The sequence below is a fragment of the Mauremys reevesii genome, linkage group 7, assembly GCF_016161935.1.
Source record: "Mauremys reevesii isolate NIE-2019 linkage group 7, ASM1616193v1, whole genome shotgun sequence".
Classification (NCBI taxonomy): domain Eukaryota; kingdom Metazoa; phylum Chordata; order Testudines; family Geoemydidae; genus Mauremys; species Mauremys reevesii.
In genome coordinates this window covers 116,347,448-116,366,388 of record NC_052629.1, presented here as the reverse complement: position 1 = coordinate 116,366,388, position 18,941 = coordinate 116,347,448, and the positions used below count along the sequence as shown (strand labels likewise).

Below are 18,941 nucleotides of genomic sequence, written 5' to 3'. Positions count from 1 at the left end.
CACCTGAAAACCTGTCGACCTCTAGTTCGAGCTCTTAAATGAAATCAGCACTCAAAGTAGAGCACGGAGTAGAGCACCAGCTCTATAACAGCAAAAATGTCCAAATTCTTGTCTGTAAGCAAGAAAATGGCAGCCTGCACGGAATAGGTGATTTTTATTCCTCTCTCCTCCCTTCCCTGCCCAAACACAGACATTTTGTTCAAGAAACAGCTTTTGTGTGTTTTGATAAAAAAAGTCTTGTTCATTCTGAAATTTTAGCATATAAAACATTAGTTTTTCTTGGGGGGAGGGGGACGACGGGACACACACACAGTAAGAGTTGACCAGATTGAACATAAGAACGGTCATACTAGGTCAGACCAATGGTTTCTCTAGCCCAGTATCCTATCTTCCAACAGTGGTCAATGCTAGGTGCTTCTGAGGGAATGAACAGAACAGGTAATCACCAAGTGATCCATCCCCTGTCGCCCATTCCCAGCTTCTGGCAAACAGAGGCTAGGGACACCATCCCTGCCCATCCTGGCTAACAGCCATTGATGGACCTACCCTCCATGAACTTATCTAGTTCTTCTTTGAACCCTGTTGTAGTCTTGGCCTTCACAACATCCTCTGGCAAAGAGTTCCTCTGGCGAGTTCCCAATTCCCATATTTTAAAGGCCCATGGACAAATTCCCCGCTCGTGTAAGTGTATACAGCTCTATCGGCACCAGATGCAAAACAGAAGCCCTGACCCACTGTGGTCTTTTACTACCCCAGCTGTTGTCAGCCCTGGCCTGCCAGGGCAGTGGCCTCCAATACCAACCCTCTGAGGTTTGGCAGGTAAGGAAAAAAAAACAGATTTTCATATGAGTTGATGTGGATGAGTGTTTGGAAACCAGGTTTAAAGGCACATAGTAGAGCTGTCTGTTTCAGGACACTATGTTGGGCATCATCACAAGAGGGATAAGCATTATCTGTGGAGTTACTAAGCTTAATATGCAATGGTTAAGGATGCTGTAAAGTTCCACATCATTAAACCTGGAGATTGAGAAGTTCGCCCGATTACCCTGCAGACCTTGTCAGGGATGATCTGCAATTGCAGACCTCAAACTCCGCATGTAACCTGAACATTTAGTAGCTTTTTTGGATAGGTACTATTCCCAGAGCATACAAGCTCCAGGTAGTGTTACCATGAAGCTATGTTCTTTAAGCCAAAGCTACTTGGCTTAAGAAGCTTATAAACTTCACCAGCTATGTCCATGGTGACTAATAGCCTTGAATCAACTCTATTCATTTTACAAAACTAGAAGCTATACTGTGTGTTTTTGACATTTCTAAGTTGCTTGAACTAGACAACTTAACGAAAAAGACCTTACAAACTAGTACACAGGATAAACCTACAGAATTTGTAATCTCATTGGAGCAACTCTATAAAAGCTATTGGGGTATTTATAAACTCTGCAAAGTATTCACGGGGCTCTCAGAGTTTCGAGCTTTTTACGGAATACATTCAAAATTAATTCCCCCGACATGTCTCAGACCTTGAAGGACAAACGACCAAAATAAATTCAGCAGCTCCTGGTCAAGTAGTTTTTGACCCTCCAACTTTCGAAAGAGGAAAAATAGCGAGGCCAGATTCTGCTCTCAGTTGCAGCAATGCAAATCAGAATAATTCCTTTAGCTTCAAAACACTTTGTCTAATTAATATCAAAAACTTTCCTCCAAAATCTTATTCTGGGAGGATAAATGATTTTTTGAGACTGTTAAAGGAAGATCAATAGCAGCCTTTTGGAATCTCACTCTGTCTTACCCTATCTGGCTCACATAATTGACTTTGCAGACATACTTACTTTTGTAGTTTTGAAAAGTATCCAGATATGTTCTTTTGGAAAACGTATCTGAAAAATTGATTTGGCCCAGAAATCGCAAATTGGTTTTACACTTCAATGAAATCTGGTACCCAGGAGTACTTGGTTGGTTGTATATTTTAAAAGAAGCATAGGTGGTTGATTTTGGAGTTACTTGTTAAAAACATTTTGAACCTCTGAGAGCTCTGGTTTGGAGAACATATCTGGATACTTTTCAAAACTACAAAATCCACCCAATATTTTTAAGCCCTCCAAATTAAAAACATACTGTCTATTTACAGGAGTCAAACTTAAACAAAGAACAGCCGCAACACTACAAAATCCCCCAGCATAAGAATAAGCACAAGACATTTTATACTAAAAGAACTTTTCAAGTGAGAGAGGGGTCAGACAGGTTCTAAAAAAACCACCTAACCTATTGATTTATTTATAGGCTTTGTACTATAGTGTTTTCCGTTTTCAAAGACTGTTACCAGTATTATCGAAAGCACTGCCTACATGTGAAAATTCCACTGGTGGAACTGTTCTATTATCAGAAGCTACTGCCTGTGCACACAACTTTTCTCCCATCAATGGGATTAACTAATCTTCACCATCCCGCAAATTAGGTACAACAGATAAAGTTTTATACTATTGAAGTAGTAAAAACAGGGAATCCTCTACCCCTTTTAAAAAGGGCGCGTAGGAAGGCTGAGGAGGAGGAAGTTGACTTTATACACAAAAGGCACCCAATCCATCTTTTTCTTTTGAGGAAGAAAAAAATTGATAAAAACAACTCACCAAATTTCAGCCAAAATAGATTCTGGAGACCAAATTAGAAACTGATGATATTAATGGTTTGTAATGGAAATGACATCAGAGCCTTAGTTACAAACGTTCAAATGTTTGTGCTCCCAAAATAAAAAAGTAAACAGTGAGCTCAAAGTCAAATGACTATTCTGAGCAATTACGCAGAATTTGTACAAAGCATGCTGAAAAAAAAAATATGTGGGCATGAGAGGTGAGACACTCCCAAATTACAATTCACAGGCTTACAGGGAGAAACCCTTCACAATTTAACATCGTGGATGTGGCGACTGAAGCTCCGGGCGTTAAAGGTAGAGAAATACGCCTTCACGTGTGGAAATCACAAATGTGGTCGGGCAACCAGTGCCAAAGTCGTCTTTTTTTAAATGCCTTGGCTTTACTAGCTCAAAAATGAAGAGGGTGGTGCTGTAATGACCACTGACATCACTGATATTGTAATGCTGTAACATAACACTGCTACAATAAGCTAAAATAAATATGCCGGGAAGACATACTTCTGGCTTGGTGTAAGACAAGAGGCCACTCCGTTATTAAGAGGCGACCAGTCAAAGTTTGCCAGATCTGACAAAATCTGGTTTCTGCAATCATTTCCCAATCCAACTCTGGACCTTACTGCACAAAAGTGGGTACTGCACTGCATTCTTGGAGACAGGCTCCAAGCTTGCAAATTTACAACTAGTCTTTTCCTTGTCGTCAGAATCAGGTTTGCGTATGGGATGAGCGACATCTCTACTGGATATTCAAGTCCATCCTCCCATTTGCTCTAACGTATGGCCAATCTGTTTGTGCCATGGGTCCCAGTTATAATATGTTTGTCGCCTGGCACACTTAAAGGACAGAGCAAGGCTTTAGCACAATTCATAACACAGAGTTAAGTCCCTGCATATGCGGAAAAGGAAATGTAACTGTATTTATAGTCAGATGGAACTTTACTTCAAGCTACCTGCTCCTCATCCCATGCCTGGGTTTTGGGATAAGAGAACCAACTCCGCCCTACGTCCACCACCTGGGACTCCTGCCAGGCCAAACCAGAATGCAGGTTCCCAACTTAGTTTCCAATATGGCCCAAGAGGAAATAAGCCAGCAAACTGCATAGCTATGTAAAACCAGCTATTTAATCTAAACTACAGGGCTACGCCAATGTGCCCATGCCCTCTAGCTCTAACGAATACAAATTTTTTTCTTCAAAGCTGGTACTACATAGGCATTAAATGTACTGTTCTACCAGAGCCCGCTGCCCCCCCCTTAAGTTGCCCCTAGAGAAGCTACTCTGCTTTGCCTCCTCCCCTCCCCCATCAAATTCCCCACTTCCTTCTTACTGGCCCTGGCTCAGCTGCATGCATCATACCCCTCTCTCTAGAGGGTACACACGCCTTGAGAGAGATTTTCCCTACTGACCCCAAATATGGGTGCATGTAGATAGGAATTAGTTCTCCAATCCAGAATGGCTCACCACACATTACAACCACCAGCACAGAATTAACACAAGAGCAGTGGTGCTGGAACAATTTGTATAGTGGGGGGTGCTGAAAGCCGCTGAACAAAACTGTAAACCCTCTATATGATGGAAACCACTTCCAGCCAGCGGGTGCTTCAGCACCCCCAGCACCGCTAGTTCCAGCACCTATGCATAAGTGGTGTACGCAGTACCCATGTCCAACCACAAAGCAATGACTGGCATGAAAGGTTAAAGAGAGTCCAACAGCCTCCAATGAAAGAATAAGAATGTGCTCTAACTTTTTGTCCATGGCCCTCCCCAAGAGGCAGTAGCTATGTCAGCAAGAGAAGCTCTCCTGTCAACATAGCACTGTCTACTGCGGGTGGGGGGAAGAGAATAGGTCGGTATAACTACATCGTTCAGGGTGTGGATTTTTCACATCCCTGAGCAACATAGTTATAAATATAACTATAAATATATAGGTCCGTAGCGTAGACCCAGAGCTAGTTTTCCCTGCTGCATTTTGTCCATATCTGGCAGCCAGTTGTGTCCTGAATAAAAAGTCCTACCTATCCCTGCAGGACACACCACCATAGAAGCAAAAATGTATTGCCTGGACTAATACATCTAATATTATTTGTTTTTAATGATAGAATGGACTTTGGGTCACATCTTGTGGTTCATATGCCTAGTTTCATCAGGTTCTCAAATACATGTGACCAGTCAAGTAATACTAAATGAAAACCAATCATCTTTCTGGATTTTTGATAATGCAACCATCTCTGATCACTGCAAATGATTTGAAACGATGATGAGCCCATCAAAGAGTATGCATTTCAGTCTTAACATAGGTACTGAAAAGTAACAGTGTGGCTAAAGATCAGAATAATAGTTTCTCAATCTAGAGGCACATGCTAACCACCAAGCCACGACGCTTCATCGTGTGGTTAATATTATAGATTTGAAATGGGATGATGGTAAATTGTAAGCCTGGAGTCATACAAGCCACCACCTGGTAGATACTTGATAAGGGCTTAAATAAAATACATTAGAGAAGTGGAAGAAAGACTGCAGAATTAAATGAAGAACTCACTAAATCTTGCTCGCCTTGTTCACTTGAGTAGTCCTGTTGATGCCAAGAATGATTTGGCCCAAGAACAAAACATAGGAGGATCTGAACCTGTTATCCTAAAAACTGAGAAACGTGTTTTCCTACTAGACCACTTGCAGCATTAGAATATATAGCAGTAGTTTTCAACCTATGGTTCACGGATCCCTGGGGGTCCACAGACTATGTCTAAGATTTCCAAAGGGGTCCACTCCTCCATTGGAAATTTTTAAGGGCCCACAAATGAGAACAAGGTTGAAAACCACTGATCTATAGAGTAGTGGGGAGGGCAGGAAGAGCCAAAAGTGTACAAACAAAACATGTTCTCACAGTTCTCAGGAGATCATTAATGCCAGCAGATAACAGTTTAGAGGGAGAACTCCTCTGACAAATCTTTGAAGTCTTCAATACAGCATTCCAACAGCTCATGCTAATGAGATTTGTTCAAAAAACTTTTAAAAACACTATTCCAAGATGCCTTCATTTATTTTATGAATCTTCTTGATCAAATAGCTTCAGAAAAATCACAGTTCTACCCATTCCTAGACTAAACTCCTTACGAAACCAGGTATGGATTTAAATTAGTATTTTGTTGTCAGAGGAGTGCATTGAGTCTGACAAGGTCCATCCTACAACACGCAGATGTAACATAGATTCTGTAACTACAGATTATAGAGATTCAAATAAACACTCTGAATTCCGCAGCATCTTTCATCTGAGGATCTCAAGTGCCCTAATTCTCACAATATGCCTAATGACATTTAGCAGGAGGTTGGTACACCCAATTTTAGATATGGGCACACAAACCGGTCAAATTACTTGACCAAAGTCGCACAGTGAGCTAGCAGCAAATTTGAGAATAAAATCCAGGAGCATTAAATGCAATTTTCCTATGCTAACCACTACAACACACTGGTGGCTGACTTTTCACATTAAGCAGTATAGCATATGCAGGCACCAATCCAAAAAGTGGCCATCCTAGCACTGTGTGTGTAAGCAAGAATCACTGGGAGGCTTCGTCATGTAATGATCAGAGCAAAATCACTGGGAATCAGGACTCCTGGTTTCTATTTTCAGCTCTGCCACTGGATTTTCACCCTGACCATAGTCGTTTGACTTCTCTGTGCCTTGGTTTACTCATTTATAAATCTGTATGTACTAATACACTCATTCACTCGCTCGCTGTCACACTCTCTCTCTCTCTCTCACACACACACGCACACAGGGGTATTGTATCATTGCTGTTTCATAGAGTGCTTTGAGATCCTTAAGTGAAAGAAGCTAAACACTAAAGGGAAGAATTACTCTTATAAATTCCAATATTTTTACTATCATAGTCATCACTGGTCCCTATTGTTCTGTGCATGGGTCTCTCTCTGCCTGTGCAGCAGGTGGGAGCAGCCACTTCCATTAACAGCCTACCCCCTGAGGGATTGGGGAGCCACACACAGGAAAGGGGAGAACCAGGGCAATGAGTGTACTCGGCCTATCATCTCCCCAAACCTGTAGCAACAAGAAGGAACCCTCGCAAAAGTTAGCATATTTTGAGGCTGTCAACTTTTGCACAGAGCCCTGATTATGAGAGCTCTGCAGATAGCTGCCAGCAGGGGAAACCAGAAGAGGGATGTTTGGAAGTGTCACTGTGCCCTGTCTTTGTTACACATTCTGTCAGGGAGTGGCTCTCCCCGACCAAACAAGCTGGTGGGAACGCTAAGAGAAATCTCTGGCATCCTACATGGGTTATTTTCCATAAAGAAAAATGGTGTGGCCTATTTTATTATCCGGTGGAGAGAAAAATCTTTAGGCCACACTTAAGGGGACAGAAAAAGAGTAGAGCAGCATTTACTGGTTTTGCCCTGTAGAGAAAAAAATATATAAGAGCGTGAACTGAGCTCAGACCCAAAGATTAGTTTGTTGATTGTCTCAGTGGATCCTGAATTATGAGCAGCTACAGTTTTGTTATCAATATTTAATCACCATTTAACTCTGCCATGCATTAAGAGTTGAAATTTTAAACTAAGTGTAACTTTGCAAAATCCTTTTGTGTTGATTTTTTCTCGTTAGGGGTTTTCTAAAGGATACTATCTCTGCTATCTTGAAAGTCTGCATGTACCTTTTGTTATCAATAATGTATAACTTTAGTAACATGTTTTTGTACTTTCCAATTTTGCAGCATGCAAGCTATCCCTGACTTACAATGCCCACTGAATTTGTTTGATTACTGAAAATGCCTGTATGTAACATTTAAACAAATGACTACTGGAGGAAAACTAATACTATTGAGCATATTTCTCTATAAATACATTTCCTAACACTCCCCCCCCCCCAAGGGAAAAAAAAATCAATATTTTAATTCCGATTCTCACTTTGAAGAAAGCTGGCTCTGGTTTGTAAAGCAATTTAATTAGGCATTATGATTTATTTAACATTATTAAGGAGAATACAAACATCTGAATTCTGAAGGTTTAACCATCAAAATCCCTTCCTATGTTTATTCAGTTATTTTTGTCACTGTGTGCATTTTTCAGAGCTCACACAGAAAATACCTACAGCATCACCCCTGCCCTCTCATCCGACTTTGTATGCCTGAGGCCAGATTTCCATGCAGTTCTGGGAAGTAGAGGACCATACAGCTGTTCTTGAAAAAGTGAGGAGCATTGCACTGTGAATCCCATCTAACTAACACAGAAGATGGGATTCACCTGAAATTCAGCAATCAAGCAGCTGAGCTCAATTTCAAATCAACCAAACCCTTAACTCTTCTTATTTCAGCGGCACCACTCTAACTAGGACTCTGTAACCATTTCCATTATGAACACCTCTTCCCATGTTTTACTATCTTTGCAGTGTCCATTCCCACCACGTTGAAACTCGATCTGCAACTTGTCAGCCCAGGTGTCAGTTGTTTTGTATTTATTTTATATTGTGTAAAAACACAGACCAGTTCTGCTGCCACTGAAATCACCATGTAAAGTCATGCCATTGGCTTCAATGGAAGCAGGACAGGATCCATAACTGGCCACGGAATCAGGTGCTGCACTTGTGCATGTATGTACTGTAGCTGATCACTGAAAAACTACGACGTGAAAAGACAGTTACCTGTTCCCTAACTGGTGTTCCTCGAGATGTGTTGCCCATGTCCATTTCACATTAGGGGTGTGTGCTTGCCACATGCGCCGGGGCTGGAAATTTTTCCCTCAGCAGTATCCGAAGAGGAGCAGCTCTGGCGCCCTCTGGAGTGGTGCCCACATGGCACAGTATAAGGGCGCCGCTGGCTTCCCCGGCCCTCAGTTCCTTCTTGACGGGAACTCTGACAGTGTGGAAGGAGGATGGAATGGACATGAGCAACATATCTTGAAGAACATCAGTTACGGAACAGGTAAAAGACAGTTACTCACCGTTGTAACTGTTGTTCTTCGAGATGTGTTGCTCCTATCCATTCCAGTTAGGTGTGCGTGCCGCGCGTGCACGGCTCCTCGGAACATTTTTACCCTAGCAACTCTGGCGGGCCGGCTGGGCGCCCCCCGGAGTGGCGCCGCTATAGCGCTGGATATATACCCCAGCCGGCCCGTCCGCTCCTCAGTTCCTTCTTGCCGGCTACTCCGACAGTGGGGAAGGAGGGCGGGTCTGGAATGGATAGGAGCAACACATCTCGAAGAACAACAGTTACAACGGTGAGTAACCATCTTTTCTTCTTCGAGTGATTGCTCCTATGCATTCCAGTTAGGTGATTCCCAAGCCTTACCTAGGCGGTGGGGTCGGAGTGAGACGTGGCAGAGGGTAAGACTGCTGAGCCGAAGGCTGCATCGTCTCTGGATTGCTGCACCAACGCGTAGTGGGAAGCGAAGGTGTGGACAGAAGACCAGGTGGCCGCTCTACAGATGTCCTGGATGGGAACATGGGCGAGGAAGGCGGCAGACGAGGCTTGCGCTCTCGTAGAGTGAGCGGTGAGGCGGGATGCTGGCACGCGAGCAAGCTCGTAGCATGTCCGGATACATGCCGTCACCCAGGCGGAAATCCGCTGAGAGGAGACCGGCTCGCCTTTCATGCGATCAGCAACCGCTACAAACAGCTGGGGCGAACGCCGGAAGGGCTTCGTCCGCTCGATATAAAAAGCAAGGGCCCTGCGGACGTCCAGGGTGTGAAGCTGTTGCTCACGAGGTGAGGCGTACGGCTTTGGGAAGAAGACTGGAAGGAAGATTTCCTGGTTGAGGTGGAAGGCTGACACCACCTTAGGGAGGAAGGCCGGGTGTGGTCGAAGCTGCACCTTGTCTTCATGGAAGACGGTATATGGTGGACCCACCGTTAGGGCACGGAGCTCGGAAACTCGTCTTGCCGACGTTATAGCGACGAGAAAGGCCGTTTTCCAGGAGAGATAGAGCAGGGAGCACGTGGCCAGGGGCTCGAAGGGTGCTCCCATAAGCTTGGCCAGAATGAGGTTTAAATCCCAGGCCAGGGTAGGACATCGTATCGGCGGGTACAAGTGGTCCAGGCCCTTAAGGAAGCGGGAAACCATCTGGTTGGAAAAGATGGACTGGCCTCCTATGGATGGACGAAAGGCGGACACGGCTGCCAGGTGTACCTTCAAGGAGGAGATTGCGAGTCCTTGTTCCTTAAGGTACCAGAGGTAGTCCAGGATTGTAGGGATAGGGACTAGGAAGGGATTAAGGCCGCGCTGATCGCACCAGAGCGCGAAACGCTTCCATTTGGCGAGGTAGGTGGAGCGAGTGGAAGGCTTTCTGCTTTCAAGCAGGACTTGCTGCACCGCCACTGAACAGTCCCGCTCCGCGTGGGTCAACCACGTAGGTACCAAGCTGTAAGATGGAGGGACTGTAGGTCCAGGTGGCGGAGTCTGCCAAAGTCCTGCGTGATGAGATCCGGCCATAATGGAAGGGGAATGGGATCCCGAACGGAGAGCTCGAGCAGCAGGGTGTACCAGTGCTGCCTCGGCCAGGCCGGAGCGACGAGTATTAGGCGGGCCCTGTCCCTCCGGAGCTTGAGTAGCACCCGGTGTATGAGCGGGAATGGAGGTAAGGCGTAGAGGAGGTGATCCGTCCAGGAGCAGAGGAATGCGTCCGACAGGGAGCCCGGGGAGCGACCTTGGTAGGAACAAAACCGGTGGCACTTCCTGTTCTCCTTGGAGGCAAACAGGTCTATCTGGGGAAACCCCCACCTTTGGAAAATTGTGAGCACCACATCCGGACGAAGGGACCACTCGTGGGAGATGAATGACCTGCTGAGATGGTCCGCTAGCGTGTTCTGCACTCCTGGAAGAAAGGACGCTGACAGGTGAATCGAGTGGGTTACACAGAAGTCCCACAGGCGCATCGCCTCCGTGCAAAGTAGGGCGGAGCGGGCTCCGCCCTGCTTGTTCACATAGAGCATCACCGTCGTGTTGTCCGTGAACACTGCCACACAGCGCCCTTGCAGATGGGCGCGGAGGGTGTGACACGCCAAGCAGATTGCTCGCAGCTCCCAGACGTTGATGTGGAGGGAGAGCTCTTGGGGCGACCAGAGGCCCTGGGTGTGGAGGTCGCCCAGGTGAGGCCCCCATCCCAATGCCGAGGCATCCGTGGTCAGGGTGACGGATGGGCGAGGAGGGCGGAACGGGACTCCTGCACACACGACCTCTGGGTCCAGCCACCAGCTGAGCGAACCGAGAATTGGCTTTGTGACCATGACTACCATGTCCAGAGGGTCGCGGTGCGGACGGTACACCGACGCCAGCCAAGATTGAAATGGGCGAAGGCGCAGCCTCGCGTACGCGGTCACGAACGTGCAGGACACCATGTGGCCCAGGAGGCGTAGGCAGGACCGAACCGTTGTCGTGGGAAAGGTGTGCAGGTCCCGGATGATGGAGACCATCATCTGGTGCCGAGGTCGAGGGAGGCAGGCCCTGGCCAAACCGGAGTCTAGGACTGCTCCGATGAACTCCACTCGTTGTGATTGAGTTAAAGTGGACTTCTCGGCATTGATGAGAAGGCCCAGGAAGCGAAACAGGGTCAGTATCTCGGCCATTTAATCTGCTAACAGCTGTCGGGATGGCCCGCGAATCAGCCAGTCGTCGAGATACGGGTAGACGTGTATGCGACAATGGCGGAGGGCTGCGGCAACCACTGCCATGCACTTGGTAAAGACCCTCGGCGCGGTGGAAAGGCCGAAGGGTAGCACCGCAAACTGGTAGTGCGCAGTGTTGACCACGAAGCGCAGGTAGCGTCGATGGGGAGGGTAAATCGCGATATGGAAGTACGCGTCCTTCATATCGAGGGCGGCAAACCAGTCTCCCAGATTCAGGGAGGGAATGATGGTCCCCAGGGTGACCATGCGAAATTTGAGCTTGAGCAGGTAGCTGTTGAGCTCCCGGAGGTCTAGTATAGGTCGTAGACCTCCCTTCGCCTTGGGGATGAGAAAATATCGGGAATAAAATCCCCTGCCCCGCATGTCGTGCGGCACCTCCTCTATGGCACCCAAGCTCAACAGAGTCTCGACCTCTTGCAAGAGGAAATGCTCGTGAGAGGGGTCCCTGAAGAGGGACGGGGAAGGCGGGTGGGAAGGAGGGGGCAAAACAAACTTAAGGCGGTAACCATACTGGATTGTACGAAGTACCCAGTTGTCCGTTGTTATTTGGGACCACGCCGGGAGGAAGTGGGAAAGGCGGTTGCAAAATAAGGCGGAAGAATCCGGTAAAGAGTCTGATGGACCGTCCTCGGGCGTCCCATCAAAATGCCTGTTTGGGCCCTTGAGGGGCCTTGGAAGGCGCCTGGGCCTGGTTGCGCCTGTTGCCTGACGGTCTACGGCGGTTTAGGCTGCCTCTGCGGCTGTTATAAGGCCGTGACCGGGCCTGGGTAAATGGTCGGTATGGCTGCTGCCGGAACGACCTCCGCTGGGTAGCCGGTGTGTGCATACCCAAGGTGCGAATGGCGATTCGACCATCTTTGAGGGTCTGAATCCTGGAGTCCGTTTTCTCCGAAAAGAGACCCTGAGTGTCGAAGGGGAGGTCTTGCAGGGTGTACTGCACCTCGGGCGGCAAGGTGGAGGACTGCAGCCAGGAGATGCGCCTCATAGTTACTCCCGAGGCCAGGGTTCTGGCTCCTGAGTCCGCCGAGTCCAGAGCGGCCTGGATGGAGGACCGGGAGGCTTTCCTGCCCTCCTCAAGGAGGGCCGAGAACTCCTGTCGGGAGGCTGTTGGGATCAGCTCCGAAAACTTAGACAGGGACACCAAAATATCAAAGGTGTAGCGAGCGAGGAGAGCCATCTGGTTGGCAATCCGGAGTTGGAGACCCCCTGCTGAATAGACCTTCCGGCCCAACAGATCCATTCGCCGAGTGTCTTTAGATTTTGGCGCCGGAGCTGTTTGCCCATGTCTCTCCCGGTCATTGACGGACTGCACCATGAGGGAGTCCGGAGTCGGGTGCGTATATAAGTACTTGTAGCCGGCGGGAGGAACCGAGTACTTGCGTTCGACTCTGCGAGCGGTGAGAGGGACGGACGCCGGTGACTGCCAGATGGTAGTGGCGTTCTTTCGTATAGTGCGGATGAATGGGAGGGCCACCCGCAGTGGGGCCTCAGCTCCAGTCACATTGGTCACCGGGTCGTCATCCTCAGCGACCTCCGCCACGGGGAGGTCTATAGCCTTCGCTACCCGGCGAAGAAGGTCCTGGTGGGCCCGCAAGTCAATTGGGGGGGGATCCGCCGTAGAAGCCCCCGCCACTGCCTCGTCCGGCGACGAAGACGAGGACAGACCCTGGACCACGGCCTCTGGAGGTGGGTCTTCCAGGGGGTGGGAAGCCGTTTCGGCCACAGCATGCTTCGCCGTAACAGGTGGCGGTGGGGCCTCACCCGGTGGTGATGGGGGAGGCCTGCTAACCGTGGCTTCCGGGATCCTGCTTTTGGAGCCCGTGGGGAAGGGGAGCCCTTGAGCCTGGTGGTAGGCCCAGGGGGCCCAAAAGCCCCACTGCTGTGGGGCGTGGTCCTGGCCTTGAGGGTCGGCCCGGAGATCTCCACCGCTGCCCGCCTGAGAGGCGACCGAGGGCTGGCGAGAGGGCCATGGGGGGGCAGAGGCGCTCAGAGATTGCGCCGTCAATGCCGCCAGTCTGTCCCTGGACGGTGCCGGGGATCGGTGCCAGTCGTCGCGGTGCCGGGAGCGAGAGCGGGACCATCGACTGTGTCGGTGCCGGGAGCTCGACCGCAATCTCGACTGACGGTGGCGGGATCGGCTTCGGGAGTCGCGGTGCCGGGAACGGTACCGGGAGCCGGACCTCCTGCGGTATCGGCGGTCAGGTGACCGGGACCGGGAGCGTCTCCGGGAGTGCGACCGGTACCGCGATGCTGAGCGGTACCGGGACTGCGACCGGCGCCGAGACGGGGAGCGGTACCGCGATGGTGATCGGTGCCGGGACTGGGATCGGCGTGACGGCGACCGTCTCCGGGATCGGGACCGAGACCTGGAGCGCCGTCTATCAGGGGATGAGGGCCGCATCATAGCCGGCTTGCCCGCTGACTGAACAGCCCGCACCGGCGGTGCCGGGGGCCGGAGGCTCGGGTGCCTCTGTGAGCTCGATGAGCTCTCTCGCCGTCGAGAAGGTCTCGGGCGTTGATGGGAGAGGTAGCTCGACCGCGGTTGGCACCGGGGAGCAGGGAGGTACCGGACTCAACGGCTTTTCTTGGGGTGCCGGAGTCGACGTAACCATGCACGGCTTGTGCACCACCACAGTCGGTGCCGGAGGTGCCGGCGGTGGCTGGGTGAGCGGTCCCGGTGCAGGAGGCTTAGAGGCCGTCTGCGCCGTCTTCCGTTTCCTCGCCGGAGAGAGGGAACGGTGCCGGGACGCCGGTGCTGGCTGTGGAGCTCGAACAGTCTCGGTACCGGACCGGCTCGGGGCCGCTGGTGCGCTGCGCGCCGAGGAAGACTTCGGCACCGCTGGGGTCGGCGCGGCAGGGCGAAGCGCCGACTCCATAAGGAGCTGCTTCAGCCGAGAGTCCCGCTCCTTTCTAGTCCGTGGCTTAAACGCCGTACAGATCGGGCACTTGTCTGGCCGATAGGACTCCCCGAGGCAGCGCAAGCAGGAGTCGTGCGGGTCCCTGATCGGCATGTGCCGCTGGCAAGCCGAACAGGGCTTGAACCCCGGTGCCTTGGGCATGAGCCCGTACCGGTTGTGGAAGAAGAGGGGCGAACCCCCCTAATTCCCATACTACACTATATCTAACTTAACTAACTTAACCAACTATATACACTTCGCAAAGGGAGAACACTAGGGCTGTGGAGGTAAACGGAGCACTCCACTGTTCCAACTGGCCATCACGGGCGGTAAGAAGGGACTGAGGAGCAGACGGGCCGGCTGGGGTATATATCCAGTGCTATAGCGGCGCCACTCCAGGGGGCACCCAGCCGGCCCGCCGGAGTTGCTAGGGTAAGAATGTTCTGAGGAGCCGTGCATGCACGGCGCACACACCTAACTGGAATGCATAGGAGAAATCACTCGAAGAAGAACTGTCTTTTCTTCGAGAGCTTGCTCATGTTCATTCTGCATTAGGTGACTCCAGGCAGTTCCCGTGGAGCCGGGTAGGAGTTCACGGCTGTGCAGATTGTAATACAGCTCTGCCGAACCCAGCGTCGTCTCTGGACTGCTGAGCGATGGCATAATGAGACGTGAACGTGTGGACCGAGGACCATGTCACAGCTCTACAGATGTCCTGGATCGGGATGTGCGCCAAGAAGGCCGCTGAAGACACCTGTGCTCTAGTTGAATGGGCCCTGACTATCGGTGGCGGCAGGACCTTTGCTAGCTCGTAACGGGTCTTTATGCAAGAGGCGATCCAGTTGGAAATCCTCTGCGAAGAAACTGGAAGGCACTTCACCCTATCCACTGTAGCAAAGAAGAGCTGGGTCAATTTACTGAAAGACTTGGTACACAAGTAAAAAGCCAAGGCCCTCCAGATGTCCAGACACCTCTCCTCAGTAGTCCTGTGCAGCTTGGCACAGAACACTGGCAGGAATACGTCCTGGCTCATGCGGAAGGGAGATACCACCTTTGGCAGGAAGGCTGGGTGGGCTGGACTTTGTCCTTATAAAAAAAACACTGTGTAAGGCGGTTCCAAAATCAAGCCCTTAATCTCTGAGACTCGTCTTGACGACATCCCCATCACCAGGAAAGCTACCTACCAGGACAAGTAGGAAAGGAAGCAGAAGCCCAGTGGCTTGAAAGACAGGCCGGAGAGCCTGGAGAGGACCAGGTTAAGGTCCCACTGTGGGACACGGGTCCGAAACTGTGGGTAAAGCCAATTGAGGCCTCTCAGGAACCTGACAGTCATGTCATGAGAAAAGACTGTCTGACCTTAGATTGGCTGGTGGAACGCAGAGATGGCCGCAAGGTGCACTCTGATGGAAGAATGCGCCAGACCCTGGTTCCTGGGATGCAGTATGTAGTCCAAGATGGACTGCACTGAAGAATGCAAAGGAGAATTGCTGCGCTCCGAAACCCATCGGGAAAACCTTGTCCACTTGGCCAGGTAAGTTAGTCTTGTGAATGGCTTCCTACTTCACAGGAGAACCTGCTGGACCTCTTCCGAGCAGGTACACTCCTCCAGGTTCAACCACAGAGCATCCACTCCAAGAGGTGTAGGGACTCAACGTTAGGGTGTAGAGCCAACCGTGATTGTGTGACAGCAGGTCCAAACGGTAGGGAAGGTGCCAGGGAGGGGCCGCCACCATGTTCATGAGCATGTGGAACCAGCGCTGGCAAGGCCACACAGGGGTGATCACAATAACGTGTGCCTTGTCCCTCTTGATCTTTATTAGGACTCGGCTGACCAGAGGGATTGGAGGGAAAGCGTACACCAGACCCTCGGCCCACAACAGGAGGAAGGCGTTGGAGAAGGAGCACTTGCTCAGTCCCTGCTGGGAGCAAAACCGATGGCACTTTCTGTTTCACCTGAGCTGCTCTCCTATGGATACGGCTGAGGGAAAAACCTCCAACACTGGTGCATGTGGCGAGCACACGCACTAATGTGGAATAGACATGAGCATGCACTCGAAGAAGAAGTGGTAGATTCTCCAAGATGTCTTCAAATCAAGTCTAGATGCTTTTTTGGAAGATGTGTAACAACAAGTTGTGCTTTAGTCAAAACACAAGTTACTGGGCTTAATACATGGGGGAACTGGATTAAATGTAATGATCTGTGATATGCAGGAGGTCAGACGAGATGATCTAATGGTCCCTTCTGGCCTTATGCATTATGATTCTTACTCATCGAAGCCACTTAGCGTTACATGATGTATGCAAGAGGACAAGCCCAGGCATGTGTTGTGCCATGGCTACTGTAATACAAAGTATCTTTGCTTTTGCAGAGATGTAGGTCAGAAACTTCAGGTTAGTTTAAAAACATTGCTTTGTACTGCAAATAGTATTCCTAAACTCGCATATGTCACGTAATACGATGTCCACATATTGCAGCATAAGCTCTTCTTTATAAGCATGCTGTAAAGCATGAGGGGCTCTGATGTATCCCAGTCAGGGCCGGCTCCAGGGGTTTTGCCGCCCCAAGCAGCCAAAAAAAGCGCCGCGATCGCGATCTGCAGCAATTCAGCGGGAGGTCCTTCGCTCCCACCGGGAGTGAGGGACCCTCCGCCGAATTGCCGCCAAATACCTGAAAGTGCCACCCACTCCGGAGTGGCCGCCCCAAGGACTTGCATGATAAGCTGGTGCCTGGAGCCGGCCCTGATCCCAGTGTGCAAAGTTTTTTTTGTTATGCATCAGGCCAATTTAAAAATCAAACCAAAAGGAGAAACAAAACAGCTATATTCCCTGGACCGTGAGCTTATCATGGCCGGCTCTGTCCCTTCTCGAATGTCTGAAAAATACCTAAGACATCCTAGGCACCCCTTAAGCAAACAATAATAATATCCACATTCCAAGGGAAGGCATACCGTGTTGCTGACATAAACCACAGGAACAGCCAGATTGCAATATTTGCTTGAACTCCATGAATTTCATCCTGCCTGAATTGATTTTTTTTTTTTTTTGGCAACAAAGAGCTAAAGAACACATTATCCATAAATCTATTAATTTGAAACAGAAGAGAATGTCGGGATTTTTTTCTTAACATGTATTTTTTAAAATAAATAAACAAACAAATAAATAAAAATAGCTCTAATTCTTTGATACATTTAATCATTCTGTAAAATTCTAAATTTAAAATGAAATCATTTTATATTCAAAGAAAGTCAAGAGAACAGCACTGACATCACAGCGAACGGCAGCCACCGCTTAACGGTTACATCAGTGTTGCTTGTTGCTATGGTGCTTAACCGACTATTAATTTCTGAAAGAAGGTGATTATAAAGCAGCCATATGAAACTCAGTCAGATGACACCACTTCAATACCAAACACTGACATGTGTTACTCCTGTCTTCTGCAAGTTAATTTTATGAATCACTACTTTTGTGATGTTAATATTCCTTTCTAACTTTAAACTTACAGAACTCAACAAAAAGAAAAGCAAGGAGTTAAGGTAGAAGTAAAGGATTTTCATATTGTTTTTAAAAAAGAATGCTTTCAGGGAGCTGATTTTGTTGTTTTGGTTTGGTTTTGCTATGCCCCAAAAGACCAAAAAGCATGTATTTTAACGGTTACAAGGGTAAGAAGGAGTAACCAGATTAAGAGCCAAATTCTGCTCTTACACTGTTGTGTTAGCCCAAATCAAAGCAGACATAATGCCAATTTGACCATCCCTTGGGATTCATCTTATGTAATGGAGTCTTCAGCTGACTAGGAGACTGAAGCCACTCTGACACCACTCAGTGAGGAGGAGTGGGGCATCTTTGAGAGAAAGAGGTTATGACATGATTCCCAGCTGCAAGGAGAACCAGTTGGATAATAGACAGCCAACATAAATTGTAGAAGATTGCTCTCATTTAGACCGAGGACAAGACTGGTGGACAAATGGCCCCAGAGGCAGCTGGGTGTGAGCCAAAAGGGCCCCCTTTGTGCTTCAACTGAGGGTCTAACCCATTGGTTTAGTTGGAGATGAACACGGTTCAAGTTAGGGCAGAATATGGTTAGAAAACTTTGTTAGAGCCCAGTCCTACAGTCCTTACTCACGCAAGTATTCCCATTTAAACCCAGGGGCTACTTCCGCAAGTAAGGAATATTCATGGGGTTTGCAGATTGGGCCCATATATAGGCAGGTCAGTCTATACAAACTAAGTGCAAAATGGTATTTGTATTTACCTACTTTAGTTGCTTCTGCAAAGCAATCTTCACTTACAGCCACCCAAAAAGGTCACTCTTCTTACCCTGGAGACAAAGAGGATACCACAATGTCATTGGCAGATCAGTGCTAGCGACAACATCTGAAGCATTTTCATTGTTACCACATTAGCAAGTACAAACATAAATAAAACAACAAATGAATTCAATTGTGTTTAATGGTGAATGACTTTCAGAGAGAGTTAATAAAAACAATAAAGTCACAGGACTGCTGCTTATCAGTACCAGCCAGCGTGAGGCTCTTCGGTTCAACAAGAACAATGCGGTGTTTGGGGGGGAGGGAAGGGAGGGAGAAGAAAAAAAAATCCCTGAAGATGAGACATCTTTGTTCTCTACCATAAACTTTCTTAATCTTGATGTCTATCAATTTAGTTTCACTTTGAATAATATATGACTCACGTCCTTTGTTTCAGAACCCAGACTTGCTTGAATAGGTCTCTGCTTAGTTAATTTTTCTGTGTGTGTTTGTAACCCC

General features: G+C 48.7%; 1 protein-coding gene across 41 annotated transcripts in view; it reads right to left on the bottom strand.

The window, feature by feature from the left end:
- Positions 1-18,941, bottom strand: part of FOXP1 (forkhead box P1) — a 498,462-nt gene that overhangs the window by 275,943 nt on the left and 203,578 nt on the right. For 30 of the 41 annotated variants that reach the window (XR_005583191.1, XR_005583192.1, XR_005583190.1 and 27 more), the window contains one exon: positions 18,428-18,493. The exons of 1 other annotated variant lie outside the window; for it this stretch is intronic. The gene's annotated coding sequence lies outside the window, so the exon portion shown is untranslated. Of the gene's footprint in view, positions 1-18,427; positions 18,494-18,941 lie in introns of those variants that run through there. 10 more of the 41 variants (XR_005583194.1, XM_039482882.1, XM_039482884.1 and 7 more) reach the window with 1 other exon arrangement.